The 16802-nt window shown below is 44.2% G+C and overlaps 3 non-coding genes across 3 annotated transcripts; 2 read left to right on the top strand and 1 right to left on the bottom strand.

The window, feature by feature from the left end:
* Nucleotides 1-285: 285 nt before the first annotated feature.
* On the bottom strand, nucleotides 286-358 carry trnar-acg (transfer RNA arginine (anticodon ACG)). Its single transcript has one exon. It is a non-coding gene; the product is annotated as a tRNA-Arg (tRNA).
* Nucleotides 359-2995: 2637 nt separating this feature from the next.
* On the top strand, nucleotides 2996-3087 carry trnar-ucu (transfer RNA arginine (anticodon UCU)). The gene is given in 2 exon segments: nucleotides 2996-3032; nucleotides 3052-3087. It is a non-coding gene; the product is annotated as a tRNA-Arg (tRNA).
* An 11541-nt stretch (nucleotides 3088-14628) lies between these two features.
* Nucleotides 14629-14714, top strand: trnak-uuu (transfer RNA lysine (anticodon UUU)). Its single transcript is given in 2 exon segments — nucleotides 14629-14665; nucleotides 14679-14714. It is a non-coding gene; the product is annotated as a tRNA-Lys (tRNA).
* Nucleotides 14715-16802: the final 2088 nt, after the last annotated feature.

Below are 16802 nucleotides of genomic sequence, written 5' to 3'. Positions count from 1 at the left end.
CTGGCGGGGATTGGAAAGCTCTTGTGTCACACGAAGTGTCTGAACGGCCCGTTTTCACCTGAAGGTCATCAGCGCGGTGCCTCCACGTCGTGCTGCAATGTTCGTGTGTCTGACATCAAACTAAAAGGCGGCTTGTTGGAAAACGTTGTGGTCACAGTTTATTTTTGTAATTGAACCCAAATCTTTCAAGATGGAATGTTTTCTTTCCTGCTTCACCATAAACAATATCTTATTACGAAATTTGATTCTTCGTTCCCCAGTGTCAGAGATAAAATTGTATGAACCCGAGCCAGGTAGGAGTCGAACCAACAATCTTCTGATCCGTAGTCAGACGCGTTATCCATTGCGCCACTGGCCCAAGTCATGGTAGCTGGTGTAATTTAATTCACTTTTCATTCAGAATCAACCGACAGGTTGACAGTTAATAAAAACAGCGAAATGTGCAAGAGAAATCGAAATGAACCAAACGGCCTCAAACTCCAACAGACAGTGGCGAGTATCTGACAGGTATCAGTGAGAGGAGATGGTGATTTTGCAGCTTGATTTGGCTCCGTGGCTTCGCTGCTCAAAATGCCTGTTTCGTCGGGTCCTTTATTGTCTTAAGCCTCCGATGTGATATTTACCCAATTTTGAGTTCAGCAACAAAATGATCTTTAACAAAATAATATTTGTATTAGTTTCGGAGTCAACAAGGAAAGGATTCCAGAACTGCGGTGCGGAAGTGCTCTTTCATTGCACAGACGGACCTCTCATACAATGTCTCCGAAACACGTTTCGAGGATACTGTTCCAGAGGGCTGATTTTACAAACTGATTTAGTTGCAACCAGCAACCCATCTCGATTAAAAGTTGCGAAGCGAAACTCGTTTCAGAGCAGTTTCGCTGTTCAGCTTTTGTAAAATTAGTAGAAACTCATTTTGAACACATCATAGTATTAATGAGAATATCAGGCACATGACAATTGGGATGGAACCGTCTCTTACAATAAGTACAAAGTATAATCGATTACAAAGTGAAAAAGCCAATCCAATCTCTCAGTCTCTCTCTGTCAATTTCTCTGTGAGTGAACGTAAACCAGCAGAAGAAGCGAAAACAAAGAACTGAGCAGTTTTGTTTGTTTCCTTTTCCTTCGGGCGAGTGCAGTTGAAGAGAATGATTTCTGTTTCCTGCTGGACAAATAACTGGAATGAGCAGTGTATCCGGTTCCCATGGTACCCAGTGAAACATCCACGTTTATATATCACATTTTCACTGATACCTTCCTTCCTCACTAATTATAGGAAACTTTTGGGAAGGTTCAATCACACTTCAGAACTCCAGAAGCGCAAAGAAAGCTGGACATCTCATAGTGACGTCACCTACAGGCGAGAGAGGTTTGCAGGTTTACCTGGAGCTGTAAATGTATAAACTCCTTCCAATGTACAAACTCCCCTCACCAACAGCAATTCAATTCTAACTGATCTGAGACTTTGGGCATTTATGGTGATTATACTTTGTGGAGTTAAAGCAGCAGTAAAATCCATTGTATGTTATATACATAGCCGTTCAGTCAATATAAAACATTGTCATCCGACTTACCATGAGCAATGCCACACGGGGTATGTTAAGTTACGGACAGTTCTGCCTCCAGCAGTTGTTCTCTCGGTCACACATCCGGCATCACCTCTCGGTCTCACACTTCAGAGTCACTCCTGAATATAAACACATTTCTGTTTCAGACTTTTACCTGAAGGTCAACAAATCACAAGTCAAGATGGAGGGAACAAACAAATCACATATTTAAGATCGTTAACGGATAGAAATTCACCATAAATGACTGGAAAAAATGAAGCAAACGGATCAAGATGAACAATTAGCAAAAGGTAACAATTAAAGAAAGGAGAAGTGGAACTGATCAAATCGCTCCAAATAGTTTTTGAAAAATCCTTTTGGTTTTCATCTTAGTTTCTCTGTTAAGTTGGGGACGGACATCTAGAAATATTTTTCGCACCATCAGAAAGACAATTAGAATACAAATTTCACAAAGTCGGACTTAATCTTACTTATACGACAGCGTGTTATGTGTTTGTAAAACCTGAAATTGTTTTACTATTCTTTAAGTTTAGAGAGATGCTCTGAATATATGTTCTACATTGAAACGTAAGTGGATTAATAAAATAAAATGAGGAAATTTGTTTAAGAACGTGAAGAGCTGCTTTCCCATGTTGGATATCGAGATATATTTATTTACACAACTGTCATTTGTGGAATGATGGAATTTATTTATTTCTATATCTGTAGAGGTAAGGAAATCCCCACTGGATAATTTCCAGGAACCAGCCAAATAATAAATTAGTTTGTCAATTCCAAAGCACCCGTTGGGATTTGCTGATTGAAAATTTGAATGAAAATCGAGACAATCACAAAGCATTGGAACAAATATACCTACTGAGGTTTCGGGGTTGTAACTTTTTTATTTATATCACTGAGTAACCTATTTTAAACAGGGTGAAGCTACAAATCTAATGATCAGAGTCTGGGTTAGAGAAAGAATAGATGAAAGTATCAAATTTAATTACACTGATTCCACAAACGCTGCACACCACATCACTTAAACATTGTTAACTGTTTCTACATAAAACTGGAGAGGGTGTAAATAGAAAGTAACAGAAAAAAAGCTCATTAATGTCTCAAACTTAATTTTGATATTGTTGCACAAACACTGAACATCCCATCACTGAAACACTGTCCCGATCAAAAATCTATCAGCAGGACCCTGAGCCACAGTGAAAATGCTGTGATTTCAACCTGGTTCAAAACACGCATCCTTCTCATGTGGAGGCAGACGCGACTGTTCTTGCACCAGGACCACAACAAGCGGCTGGAGCCGGATCCATTGGAGGGTGATCCGTGCAGACTGCCGCCGCGGCTCTCGGAATGTGAGAGGCGGAAGGAGGAGCAGCATGACCGCCTCAACCACAGCACAGGATCCCAGCTCTCCCACATAATGCATAACTGACTCTGTGGCGCAATGGATAGCGTGTTGGACTTCTACTTCATAATTGGAGGAGATATTCAAAGGTTGTGGGTTCGAGACCCACCAGAGTTGAATTTTAGTTTCGGGAGCTGGGAAGGGAAATTTTGCAGCAAAACCGCAACAGGATCATTAATGTCCGTCAAGGACGGGAAACTGCCCCCGACACTTCATCTCACACAAGTGGCTCCAGTCACACCCGAATTTATTATTCTAAATCCACTCTGAGCTGGATTGGGGAAACCCTCTCAAGGAGGAGACTCATCCTCTGCTCAGACCGAAAGTCAATCTGCTGGACTTCTGGCTCTATCAGACTGCATGTTCCTTCAGACAGGTTTCTAACTGGACACATGCATCCTGCTGCCGTGCGAGCATTGGTGCTTGAGGAGTAGAATTCTTGTTTGCTGTAATTCTATTCTTGTAAAACTCCTCCTGCAGTGCAGGATGGAAAGTATCCTGGCTGAGCGGTCAAAGGTGCTGGTTTGAAGCTCCAGTTTGATCCCACGATTTATAGATGGATCAAAATCATAGTTTGAGTCTCCAAAACCGCAACCGCCCTCCTGTAAACAACTTACTTGACTTCGTCCTCACCAATCCACCTGTCGCAAATGCATCTGTCCATGACAGTATTGGTAGGAGTGACCACCGCACAGTCCTTGTGGAGACCAAGTCCCGTCTTCGAACTGAGGAGACCATCCAACATGTTGTGTGGCACTACCACCGTGCTAAATGGGATAGATTCAGAACAGATCTGGCAGCTCAAAACTGGGCATCCATGAGGCGCTGTGGGCCATCCGCAGCAGCAGATTTGTATTCCAGCACAATCTGTAACCTCATGGCCCGGCATATTCCTCACTCTATCATTACCAACAAGCCAGGAGATCAACCTTGGTTCAATGAGGAGTGTAGAAGAGCATGCCAGGAACAGCACCAGGCGTACCGAAAAATGAGGTGCCAACCTGGTGCAGCTACAACTCAGGACTAGATACGTGCTAAACAGCGGAAGCAACATGCTATAGCCAGAGCTAAGCGATTCCACAACCAGCGGATCAGATCAAAGCTCTGCAGTCCTGCCACATCCAGTCTTGAATGGTGGTGGACAATTAAACAACTAACGGGAGGAGGAGGCTCTGCAAACATCCCCATCCTCAATGATGGCGGAGTCCAGCACGTGAGTGCAAAAGACAAGGCTGAAGCATTTGCAACCATCTTCAGCCAGAAGTGTCAAGTGGATGATCCATCTCGGCCTCCTCCCGATATCCCCACCATCACGGAAGCCAGTCTTCAGCCAATTCGATTCACTCCACGTGATATCAAGAAACGGCTGAGTGCACTGCATACAGCAAAGGCGAGGGCCCCGACAACATCCCAGCTGTAGTGCTGAAGATTTGTGCTCCAGAACTAGCTGCGCCTCTCGCCAAGCTGTTCCAGTACAGCTACAACACTGTCATCTACCCGACATTGTGGAAAATTGCCCAGGTATGTCCTGTCCACAAAAAGCAGGACAAATCCAATCCGGTCAATTACCGCCCCATCAGTCTACTCTCAATCATCAGCAAAGTGATGGAATGTGTCGTCGACAGTGCTATCAAGCAGCACTTACTCACCAATAACCTGCTCACCGATGCTCAGTTTGGGTTCCGCCAGGACCACTCGGCTCCAGACCTCATTACAGCCTTGGCCCAAACATGGACAAAAGAGCTGAATTCCAGAGGTGAGGTGAGAGTGACTGCCCTTGACATCAAGGCGGCATTTGACCGAGTGTGGCACCAAGGAGCCCGAGTAAAATTGAAGTCAATGGGAATCAGGGGGAAAACTCTCCAAAGGCTGGAGTCATACCTAGCGCAAAGGAAGATGGTAGTGGTTGTTGGAGGCCAATCATCTCAGCCCCAGGACATTGCTGCAGGAGTTCCTCAAGGCAGTGTCCTAGGCCCAACCATCTTCAGCTGCAACATCAATGACCTTCCCTCCATCATAAGGTCAGAAATGGGGATGTTCGCTGATGATTGCACAGTGTTCAGTTCCATTTGCAACCCCTCAAATAATGAAGCAGTCCGAGCCCGCATGCAGCAAGACCTGGACAACATCCAGGCTTGGGCTCAAAACTGGCAAGTAACATTCGCGCCAGACAAATGCCAGGCAATGACCATCTGCAACAAGAGAGAGTCTAAGCACCTCTCCTTGACATTCAACGGCATTACCATCGCCGAATCCCCCACCATCAATATTCTGGGGGTCACCATTGACCAGAAACTTAACTGGACCAGCCATATAAATACTGTGGCTACGAGAGCATGTCAGAGGCCGGGTATTCTGTGGCGAGTGACTCACCTCCTGAATTCCCAAAGCCTTTCCACCACCTACAAGGCACAAGTCAGGAGTGTGATGGACTACTCTCCACTTGCTTGGATGAGTGCAGCTCCAACAACACTCAAGAAGCTCGACACCATCCAAGATAAAGCAGCCCGCTTGATTGGCACCCCATCCACCACACTTAACATTCACTCCCTTCACCACTGGCGCACTGTGGCTGCAGTGTGTCCCATCCACAGGATGCACTGCAGCAACTCGCCAAGGCTTCTTCGACAGCACCTCCCAAACCCGCGACCTCTACCACCTAGAAGGACAAGGGCAGCAGGCACATGGGAACAACACGACCTGCACGTTCCCCTCCAAGTCACACACCATCGCGACTTGGAAATATATCGCCGTTCCTTCATCGTCGCTGGGTCAAAATCCTGGAACTCCCTTCCTAACAGCACTGTGGGAGAACCGTCACCACACGGACTGCAGCGGTTCAAGAAGACGGCTCACCACCGCCTTCTCATTTGCAATTCGGAATTGGCAATAAATGCCGGCCTCGCCAGCGACGCCCACATCCCATGAACGAATAAAAAAAATACTAAACTTTGCAACAGAGTCGTCCGGAGGAACCACATGTCAATTCAAATAAGTCGATGCATTTTGGAACACACCAATTGTACCTTCAACTCTGGTCGAAATGTTCACAAGCAAAAGGACTTAGCTGAGACTCGAATTAACAATCTCGCCATTTCCCGATCATGTCCTGTCATATCAGGACCGCGCACTGACTGATTGCGCCGCTGGAGTCCGGTCACTTTGATCACCTGTCCCACTCTGCTGGAAAGAATCTTAAGTGTTTGAGGCCCTTACACGTGGAAACGTGTCCAGTCACTGTGATCAAACTAATATCCGCACTTTCACTTTCAGCTTCTTTCACATCCTCTGCTCCATTGCACGACAAGCGGGTTTTCTGCGAACAGGTCAAAATGAACATTGCCAGAAATTCTATCAGTCGTCGGATTTGAACCCAGCGCCCACGCAGCGATTGGATTTATGATCTTAAAACAACGAGCTTTGTTCGCAAATCGCCTTGCCAGTCTTTCACGTTTTGTTTCATGCCCAAATAAATACATTGGAGCTAATTGACCGCATTTACACCGTGCTGGGATTGTTCTGCTTAGAACAGAGAAGGTTCAGAGGAGATTTGATCGAAGTGTTCAAAGTCCTGAAGGGTTTAGATAAAGTTAATAAAGAGAAGCTGTTCCCATTGACGGAAGTGTCGAAAACCAGAGGACACAGATTTGAGGTGATTGGCAAACGAACCAAAGGCGACATGAGGAAAATCATTTTTATGCAGCGAATGGTTCTGATCTGGAATGCGCTTCCTGAAAAGGCGGTGGAAGCAGATTCAATCGTGGCTTTCAAAAAGAATTTGATAAATACTTGAAGGGGAAAATGCAGGGCCACGGGGAAAGGGACCAATGGGATTGTTCTTACAAAAGGCAGGTAAGGAATTGATGGGTCGAATGGCCTCCTTCTGTGGTGTGTTCATTCTATGATCAATATTATTTTACACACAGTGAACAGACCATCCCTGAAAGACTGCCCCGCGATAAAACAGAGTGACACTGAAACATTGCGAAAATGCGATGATCTCGACGTGATTTGAACACGCATCCTTCTAATTTGGAGTCGGATGCGCTGCCGTTGCGCCACGAGGTCCACACCAAGCAGCTGGATCCGGATCCATAGGAGGGAGATCGGTACCGACCGCCACAGGGACTCGAAGAGGCGGAAGCAGCAACAGCAACAGCGCAGGAGCCCCGGTCTCGAATCCAGCCGTTCCCAGCGGAGAGCTGCCAGTCCCGGCCTGAGCTCTGTCTGGGAGCTGCCTGCCGGTCTTTCTTTGCAGAACGGGACCGATCCAGTTTCAGCTCACACACAAGCTCAGGAATCCCACTCCTGACAGATTCACTTATTCAAACCTTTTTTAGATTCAGTGAATTGGGATTTAATTCAATCCTCATCTGCCCTCCGCTCTGTCAGTTCAGGACTTTATTTAAACCGATATTGGAGCTCTGTTTTACAGGGTGCCGCCTGTTTAAGCATTTCTCAGTCCCACTAAATACAATGATTGCTGCTAACTTCTCCTTAATACAAAGTGCTCAGGAACGAGGGAATTTCTCCTGGGTGCTGAGTTCGAGTTAATGAACAATGGAGGTGCGATTACACTACTTGATGTATTCTATTGGCCAACAGCTGCTGGGACGGATATCGAGGAACAAATTTGCAGGGAAATTACAGAGAGGTGCAAAAGCCATAGAGTATTAATAACCGGGGATTTCCAATATCCTCATGTAGACTGAGATAACAATAATACAAGGCACAAAGAGGGGGAAGAATTTTTGAAATGTGTTCAGAATGTCATTCTCGACCAGTACGTTTCTGGCCCACTGAGGAAGGAGGCATTGCTGGAATTGGTTCAAAGGAATGAGGCGGGCCAAGTGGAGCAAGTGTAAGTGGGGGAGCATTTAGGGAGCAGCGATCAGTTTCATAAGGATTAGGATAGCTATGGAAATGGACTCTGTCCACTCTAAAGTAAAAATACTCAATTGGAGGAGGGCCAATTTCAGTGGGATGAGAACAGATCTGGCCCCGGTAAATTGGAATCCAACATTGTCAGGCAAAACTATGATTGGACAGTGGGCGGCTTTTAAAAAGATGATTCGGGTACATTCCAACGAGGTAGAAAGGTAAGGCAACTAAAGTCAGAGCTCCATGGATAATAAGAGAGATAGAGTGTAAGATGAAGCGGGGAAAAGTGGCGTATGACAGGTGTCAGGTTGATAACACAGGTGCCAACCAGAGACAATAGAGAAAGATCAGAGGGGAAGTGAAAACGAAAATAAGAGGGGCAAAGAGAGAGCATAAGAACAGCAGAAAACATAAAAGGGAATCAAAAAGTCTTCTACAGACATGTTAACAATAAACGGGTAGTAAGAGGAGGGTCGGGGATGATTCGGGACCATAAAGGAGATCTACTCATGGAGGCAGTGGGCATGGCAGAGGTACTAAATGATTACTTTGCATTGGTCTTTACTAAGGAAGAAGATGCTTCCAGATTCTCGATAAAGGAAGATATAGTTAAGAGACTGGATGGGCTAAAATATGAGAAAGAAGAGGTACTAGAAAGGCTTGCTGTACTTAAAATAGATAAGTCAACTGGTCCGGATGTGATGCAACCTAGGATGCTGAGGGAAGTAAAGGGGAAAATTGCAGAGGGTACTGGCCATAATCTTCCAGACATCCTTAGATATGAGGATTGTGCCAGAGGACTGGAGAATTGCAAAGGTTACAACCTTGTTCAAAAAAAGGGTGTAAAGATAAACCCAGCAACTATAGGCCAGTCAGTTTAACCTCGGTGATGGGGAAAGTTTTGTCAATGATAATCCGGGACAGAATGAACAGTCACTTGGACGAGTGTGGATTGATTAGGGAATGCCAGCACGGATTTGTTAAAGGCAAATCGTGTTTTACCAACTTGATAAAGTTGTTTGATGAGGTAACAGAGAGGGTAGATGAGGTCAATGCAGTTGACGTGGTGTATATGGACTTTCAAAAAGCGTTTGATCAAGTGTCACGTGGTAGGCTATTGATCAAGATTGCAGCCCATGGAACACAGGGGGCAAAAACAATATGGTTACAGAACTGGCTAAATGACAGGAAACAGAGAGTTGTGGTGAACGGTTGTTTTTCGGACTGGAGGGAGGTGGGCAATGGTGTTCCACAGGGGTCGGTGCTGGGACAACGTCTTTTCTTGATATATATTATTTACTTGGGCTTGGGAGTAAATGGTACAATATCAAAATTTGCAGATGACACAAAACTTGGACGGGTAGTCAAAAGTGAGGTGGATAGACATGAAGAGGATATGGACACGCTGGTGACATGGACGGACACGTGGCAGATGAAGTTTAACGCGGAAAAATGCGAGGTGATGCATTTCGGTGGGAAAAACGAGGAGAGGCAATATAAACTAGAGAGCAGAATTCTAAAAGGGTGAGAGGAACAGAGGGACCTGGGGGTATATGTGCGCAAATCGTTGAAAGTAGCAGGGCAGGTTGAGAAAGCGGCTTAAAAAGCAGTCGGGGTCCTGGGCTTTATAAAGAGGGGCAAAGAGTATAAAAACAAGGAAGTCATGATGAATCTTTATAAAATACTATTTCGGCCACAAATGGATTATAGTGTCCAGTTCTGGGCAGTGCACTTTTGGAAGGACGTGAAGGTGCAGAGAGGGTGCAGAGGAGATTTACTAGAATGATTCCAGCGATGAGGGACTTAAATTACATGGATAGACTGGAGAACCTGGGATTGTTCACCTTGGAACTGAGAAGGCTGAGAGGAGATTTGATAGAGATATTCAAAATCATGAAGGGCCGAGACAGAGTAGATAGAGTGAAACTGTTCCCATTGGCGGAAGGGACATGAACCAAAGGGCATAGATTTAAGGCGATTGGCAAAAGAACCAAAGGTGATATAAGGAAAAACCTCTTTACACAGCGAGTGGTTGGAATCTTTGATTTTTGTGCTTTGCATGTGATGAAATTTCATCATTTTACAGACTGTATCTTAAGAGTGGGATTAAAAGCTCAGTGTTTACGATGCCAGGAATCTGGTGCAGCCGTTGTTAAATTTATCAAAGCAGTCAATTGTCGCCGTTTATCACAAGAACGCCCTAACTGGTTATGCGATCAAGATGAAAATAACGCAAAGATGGACAATTGATACAACACGAAAGGCATCGGGCTGTGACAAAAATCCCCACCATTTTGCTTTTCATCTCCATGTCACAGAGAATTAGCCTTTCGGGACCTTGTCTGTCAAGATGAATTATGATTTCCGTGAAGCCAATGTTCCATTCCTTTATAGGTTTCATGTGCCTGCTTTGCGATCACAAGGTTTTTTTTTAGTCCACAGGGTAAATGGTGGAATATTAGCTCTGCTCAACCGGCAATGATCACGGTACATTTTCTTGCAGACAAAACACACATTAAACCCTGGAACTTTCAGGCGATGAATCCTCAGGAGAAATAAAATAAGGGCTCGAATCAATCTCACCAATAGCACCAACGAGACAACTGAAGAGTCCACCTGCGAAACCAATAATTCACTGAGCGAAACCTTGATTCTGCAGTGACCAATATAAAAGCTGTCCACTGTCAGTTTACTTTTCCACAATGAATGGTTGAAGCTTGCGGGAGTGAAAATCCAACGAGCCGGTCTTCACTCTTAAACCAGCAACTATGAAGTTAAGAGAAACGTGCCGGAGAAATACTCGATTTCAGCGCGGTGACACTGGGCCAGAATAAAGCTCAGTCAATATGATCGCCGAGTGGCGAGAGGGTGGATTTGGAATTCCTGATCGACCGCACTGCGCATTTTCCAGATCTGCTAAGAGCACCAATCCCTTCAATTCATCACTTACAGGGACCACTCGATTCTCGGTTTCTTTTCCCTGAACTTGACGAGATCTTCAAAATTGAAAGCGACCCATATCAGAGCGAACCTCGTCACCGACATGCTCACAGATACAAAGCGGCCAAACTCTACTTCAGTGAGATGAATGCTCGTTCAATGAAAGTGCAGGTCATTGAGGTGCCTTTAAAGTCCAGATTGTTTGAACTGAACTTCATCTAAAAGCGCTTGAGTTTCAGGTGGAGTAATTTGGGGACTTCTTTTCCCTCTTTACAAAAGTTTGAACCGCAAGTCAAGATCAAAATTCGAGGCCGAAATTTGGATTTCTCCGGGGTATGAACCTCGAATCGAGGATTATATCCCGACCTCATCGAGCCCAGAAAAAAATCAAGGAGATTCAGTCTAAGTAAAATAATGGTATTGGAGAAAATAATTGGATTAAAGATAGACAAATCTCCAGGACCTGATGTTTACCATCCCAGGGGATTAAATGGAGTAGGTGAGGAAATTGTACATGCTTCAGTCATGATCGTTTAAACTCTCTTGTTTCAGGAATTGTTCCATGGATTGAAAAATTGCCAATGTCATTCCATTATTTAGGAATGGGAGGAGAGATAAAGTAGGAAATTATAGACCTATTAGTCTGACGCCTATTGTGGGGCAGTTACCAATATCTGTTATTAGGGAAGAGTGACTGAGCACTTGGATGAATATGAATTGATCAGAGAAGCCGGCATGGATTTGTAAAGGGTAAGTCAAGTGTAGCAAAACAAGTTGAACTTCTTGAAGATGTAATAATGTGGTAGATAATGCAGTGTCTATGGGTGTTATATGTATATTGACTTCCAGAGGCAATCGATAAGGGACCACATAAGAGACTGTTAACAGAAATGAGATCACATGGAAATTAAAGCAACCTATTGACATGGGTAGGGAGTTGGTTTGGAGGTAGGAGACAGAGAGTAGGGATAATGGATCTGTGCTCAAATTGACAGGATGTGATTAATGGTGTCCCCCAGGGATCTGTACCGGGGCATCAGCTTTTTACTATATGTATAAATGAGGCAAATGAAGAAATAGAGAGCCATATATCCAAGTTTGTCGACGACACCAAGTTAGGTGACACAGTGAGTAATGTAGATGGGAGCATAAAGTTGCAAAGCGAAATTGATAGATGAAGTGAGTTGGTAAAACTGTGGCAGATGGAGCTTATATAGAATTACATAGAATGCACATCACAGAAACAGACAATTGTGCCCAACTAGACTATGCCGGTTTTAATGCTGCAGACGCGCCTCCTTCAACCCCTCTTCATCTAACCCAATGAGCAAACTCGAATATTCCTTTCTCCTCCCTGTGTTTATCTCGCTTCCCTGTAAATGCATCCATGCTTTTCGTCTTAATTATTCCTTGTGGTAGTGAGTTGCACATTGTAGCGAGCCTCATTGTAAATATGGTTCTCTTGAATGCCATATTGGATTAAATGTGACGATCTTATATTTATGGCCCTAATTTTGGACTCCAACCTACAAAATTGCAAACACCTCTGACTTCTCAAACCCTTGCACAATCTTAAAGTCCTATTTCAGGTCACCCTCAGCCTTCTATTTTCTATGGAAAGAGCCGTAGGCTCTTCAATCTTTCAATATGGGGAAGTGTGAGGTCATCCACTTTGGACCTAAGCAAGATAGATGAGAATATTTTCTAACTGGTGAGAAACTAGGAACTGTAGAGGAGGAAAGATGTTTACGGGTCCAAGTGCAGAAATCATGAAAAGTCAGTGGACAGTCACAAAAAAATAATTAAAAAGGCTAATGGAAATTTGGCCTTTATCTTAAGGGAGCTGGAATTCAAAGGGGTGGAAGTTATGTTACAGTTATATAAACTCTGCTGAGACCACATTTCGAGTCCTGCACTCAGTTCCAAGCACCACACCTCAGGGAGGATATATTGGCCTTGGAGGGGGTGCAGCGCAGATTCACCAGAATTATACCGGGGCTAAAATAGTTCAATTATGCGGACAAGTTGAATAGAAAATGTTTGTATTTCCTTGTGTACAGAAGATTAAGTGATGATGTAATCGAGTTGTTGAAGGTGATCAAATGAGCCAATGGTGTGTGTGTGAGCTGTGAGACACCTTGAAATACCAATCCTCTCCACCACTGGGGACTGAGTCTTCCAACATACAGGGATTTTAACTCGTGCAAGTTTCATCCACATTTTCTGCTCTTCATTTCTCCGACCTGCTTGTTGCGCCTTTCCCTTCAATTCAGGACTTACAGGAAAAACTCGATTCTGCGGTCAATCTTCGGGTCACGTGGTGAGATTTCAAATAATTGAAATCGACCCTTATCAACCCCAATATCGTCACCTACACGTTTGACGAATGCAAAGCGGCTTCTATCACGGTTTTGCTGCACAACTCGATCAAAGATACTGTCGGTAATTGGAGGGTCTTTCAAGTCATGACACGAACATAACAGTTCGCACTGCCGTTTTCCGCAAGACGCTTCAGATTCATGTGGAATGATTTCGGTCTGGCGGTTAAATCCGTTCCCTTTTTACGAATCCGCCTTTGAACCCTGGACTTTAATATTTTTGATAACCGATACTAAATCGGTTTGTCCTGTACTGTACATTACTTTTTAAATATTACAGATAAGCGGAGCACTTGAGCTGTCACAGCTGTGACTTTGACTTTTCTCCCTCTCCTCTGGATCTCCCCGACAACTGCCACTAATCACAATCTTCTGTCACACTTCTCCATCAGAAAGTTCCGAGCCTCGGTTTTCAAATGAAATAACGCCCATCTCTTCAATCAACGACAGCCCAGAGAGAGTTTCTTAGTTTCAGCTCCCAATTTCTCCAATTCCTCAAAGTAGCATGAAAATAATTGTCCTTAAGTTAATAATAATAACAATATAATTAAAAGTTCTGATGGTCTGGTTTTTTTTTCCCGATTCCACGGCTTTTAACGGTCACTGCGGATGTTTAACGATTCGCCTCTTGGTTGGAGGCTTCTGTGTGGGAAAGATCAGGAAGCGACAATTGTGAGACCGAGGATGAAGCTGTTTGATGCGAGCACTGGTGACACAGACCGTGCGCGGCTCCAGTGGCGCAATCGGTCAGCGCGCGTTATTTCCACAATAATTATACACTCGAGAAATGCCGAGGTTGTGAGCTCCAGCGCCGTCTAAAGTAGATGAAACTGCTCAACATTTTGAATGGAGTTCAAGGTACAACCGGTTCATGTCCCCATGTGGGCACTGAGGCTCCTCTGGTCTCCCGTCTTGCAACAGCAGGTGAGAGTTTATTTGTTAAAAGGAGGGACAGGGGGCAATTGGCGACAGATGAAATGGTAAAGCGGCCGGCACGACATCTTTAAATCGAAAGAACCAAACACACAATTCTTCTTTCAGTGAAGCAGGTATTGATCGGTTTGAAGTGTCGTGCAGGGAAAATTCGGGAGGCAAATCTGCTGCCTGGTGTCACGGTGCAACGGGTGAAATTATTCAGCTTTCAATTGTTGATCGGCTGAAAGGTCGAGAGGCGTTTTCCAGCTCCCGTGTGGAACAAGTTCAGCTTTGGAGCCATTGGGTAAAGTACTTTTTTTAATTGCTGCTTACGAATGACAAGACATTTTGTACAAACAAGAAGAATTGCAAAATCACGAGTTCCCTGTCCATGTTTCTTTCATCATATTCAACAGAAACAAGGATTCTCCTCAACACGTTGCTGAAAATTCGATAAAAGGGACACTCCCCCGAATTCGACATCGACAGGGATAATTCAGAGTCCGACCATGAATCTGTATGATGGAAACTAATCCAACAGCGAGCCTGGATAGCTCAGTCGGTAGAGCATCAGACTTTTAAGAGCAGGTAGTGATCTGAGGGCCCAGGGTTCAAGTCCCTGTTCAGGCGAAAACTTTTAAAAGTTCTGCTTTTCCAACGGACCAAAATAAGCGAAAGGAGCAAGAGTTGGCCATCCAGTCCCTCGAGCCTGCTTCGCCAATTTGATAAGGTTATCGCTGATTTTCGACCTCAACTCCACTTTCCCGACCTGTCCCAATATCCCTTGAGTTCCTTCGTGTCCAGCATTCTATCTATCTCAGTTTTGAATCTATTCAATGGCTCAGCATCCACAGCCCTCTGGGGTCGAGAATTCCAATAGTTCACAACCTTCTCAGTGAAGAAATTATTCCTCATCTCTGTACTGAATGGCCGGCCCCTTATCTTGAGATTATCATCATTAGCTCTAGACTCTCCAGCAAGGGGAAACAGCATCCCAGCATCTACCCTGTCAAGCCCTCTAAGAATTTTATATGTTTCAATGAGATCACCTGATTATTGAAAACTGCAGAGAATATAGGCCCATTCTACTCAATCTCTCCTCACAAGACAACCCTCTCATCCCAGGAATCAATCGAGTGAACCTTTGTTGCATCCACTCGAAGGCAAGTGTATCGTTCCGCAGGTAAGGAGATCAAAACTGTACACAGTACTCCAGATGTGGTCTTACCAAACCCTATATAATTACAGCAAGGCTTCCTTATCTTTGTACTCCAACCACCTCGCAATAAAGGGCAACATACCATTTGCTTTTCTAATTGCTTGCTGCATCTGCATGTTAACTTTCTGTGATCCGTGTGCAAGAGCACACAAATCCCTCTGAATACCAACATTTCGCAGTCTCTCACCTTTGAAAAGATATTCTGCTTTTCAATTCTTCCTACCAAAGTGAATAACCTCACATTTCCCCACGTTATAATTCATCTGCCAACTTCTCGCCCACTCACTTAACCTGTCTGTATCACTTTGCATCCTCTTTGCGTCCTCCTCACAGCTTACTATCTCACCTAGTTTTGTATCGTCAGCAAACTTGGATACATTACACTCGGTCCCCTCATCTAAGTCATTAATATCGATTGTAAATATCTGAGGCCCAAGCACTGATATTCACGGCACCCCACTAGTTACAACCTGCCAACCCGAAAATGACCTGTTTATTCCGACTTTCTATTTTATGTACATCAACAAATCCTCAATCCATGTTAATATATTACCCACTATCCCATGAGCCCTAATCTTGTCTAACAAACTTTTGTGTGGCACCTTATCGATTGCCTTTTGAAAATCCAAATATTCTATATCCACTCGTTCTCCCTTATCTACCCTGCTATCTGCACCCTCATAACCTCTAACAGAGTTGTCAAACACGATTTCCCTTTCACAAAACCGTGTTGCATGTGCCTAATCATGTTATGATTATCGAAGTGTCCTGTTATCAAGTCCCTCGTCATAGATTCGAACATTTTCCCTCCTACTATTGTCAGGCTAAATGGCTTGCAGTTCCCTGTTTCCTCTCTCCCTCCTTTCTTGAATAGCGGGGTTACTTTTGGTACCTTCCAATCCATGGGGACCTTTCTAGAATCATGGGAACTCTGGAAGATAAAACCAATGCATCCACTATCTCTGCAGCCACCTCTTTTAAAACCCTGGATGTAGGCCACCAGGGCCAATGAATTTGTCAGCTTTTAGTCCCATTAATTCCTCCAGTACTTTTGCATTACTAATCTTAATTGCTTTAGGTTCCTCACTCTCATTAGAACCTTGGTTCCCCAATAGTTCTGGTATGATTTTTGTGTCTTCTACTATGACGACAGATACAAAATACTTGTTTAACGTCTCTGCCATTTCCTTATTCTCCAATATAAATTCTCCTGTCTCTGTCTCCAAGGACCCATGTTTACATACGCTAATCTCTTCCTTTAAACATTCGTAAGAACATAATAACATAAGAAATAGGAGCAGGAGCAGGCCAATCGGCCCCTCGAGCATGCTCCGCCATTCAATAAGATCATGGCTGATCTGATCCTAACCTCAAATCTAAATTCATGTCCAATTTCCTGCCCGCTCCCAGTAACCCCTAATTCCCTTGTAGAAGCTCTTACATTTCATGTTTACATTTCCTGCTGGTTTATCCTCTTTCTATATTCTCCCATTTTAGCA

The sequence above is a fragment of the Heptranchias perlo genome, chromosome 20 (genome assembly GCF_035084215.1).
Source record: "Heptranchias perlo isolate sHepPer1 chromosome 20, sHepPer1.hap1, whole genome shotgun sequence".
In the NCBI taxonomy this organism is placed as follows: domain Eukaryota; kingdom Metazoa; phylum Chordata; class Chondrichthyes; order Hexanchiformes; family Hexanchidae; genus Heptranchias; species Heptranchias perlo.
Note: the sequence above shows the minus strand (reverse complement) of the source record. Positions and strands in the feature narration are given on the sequence as shown.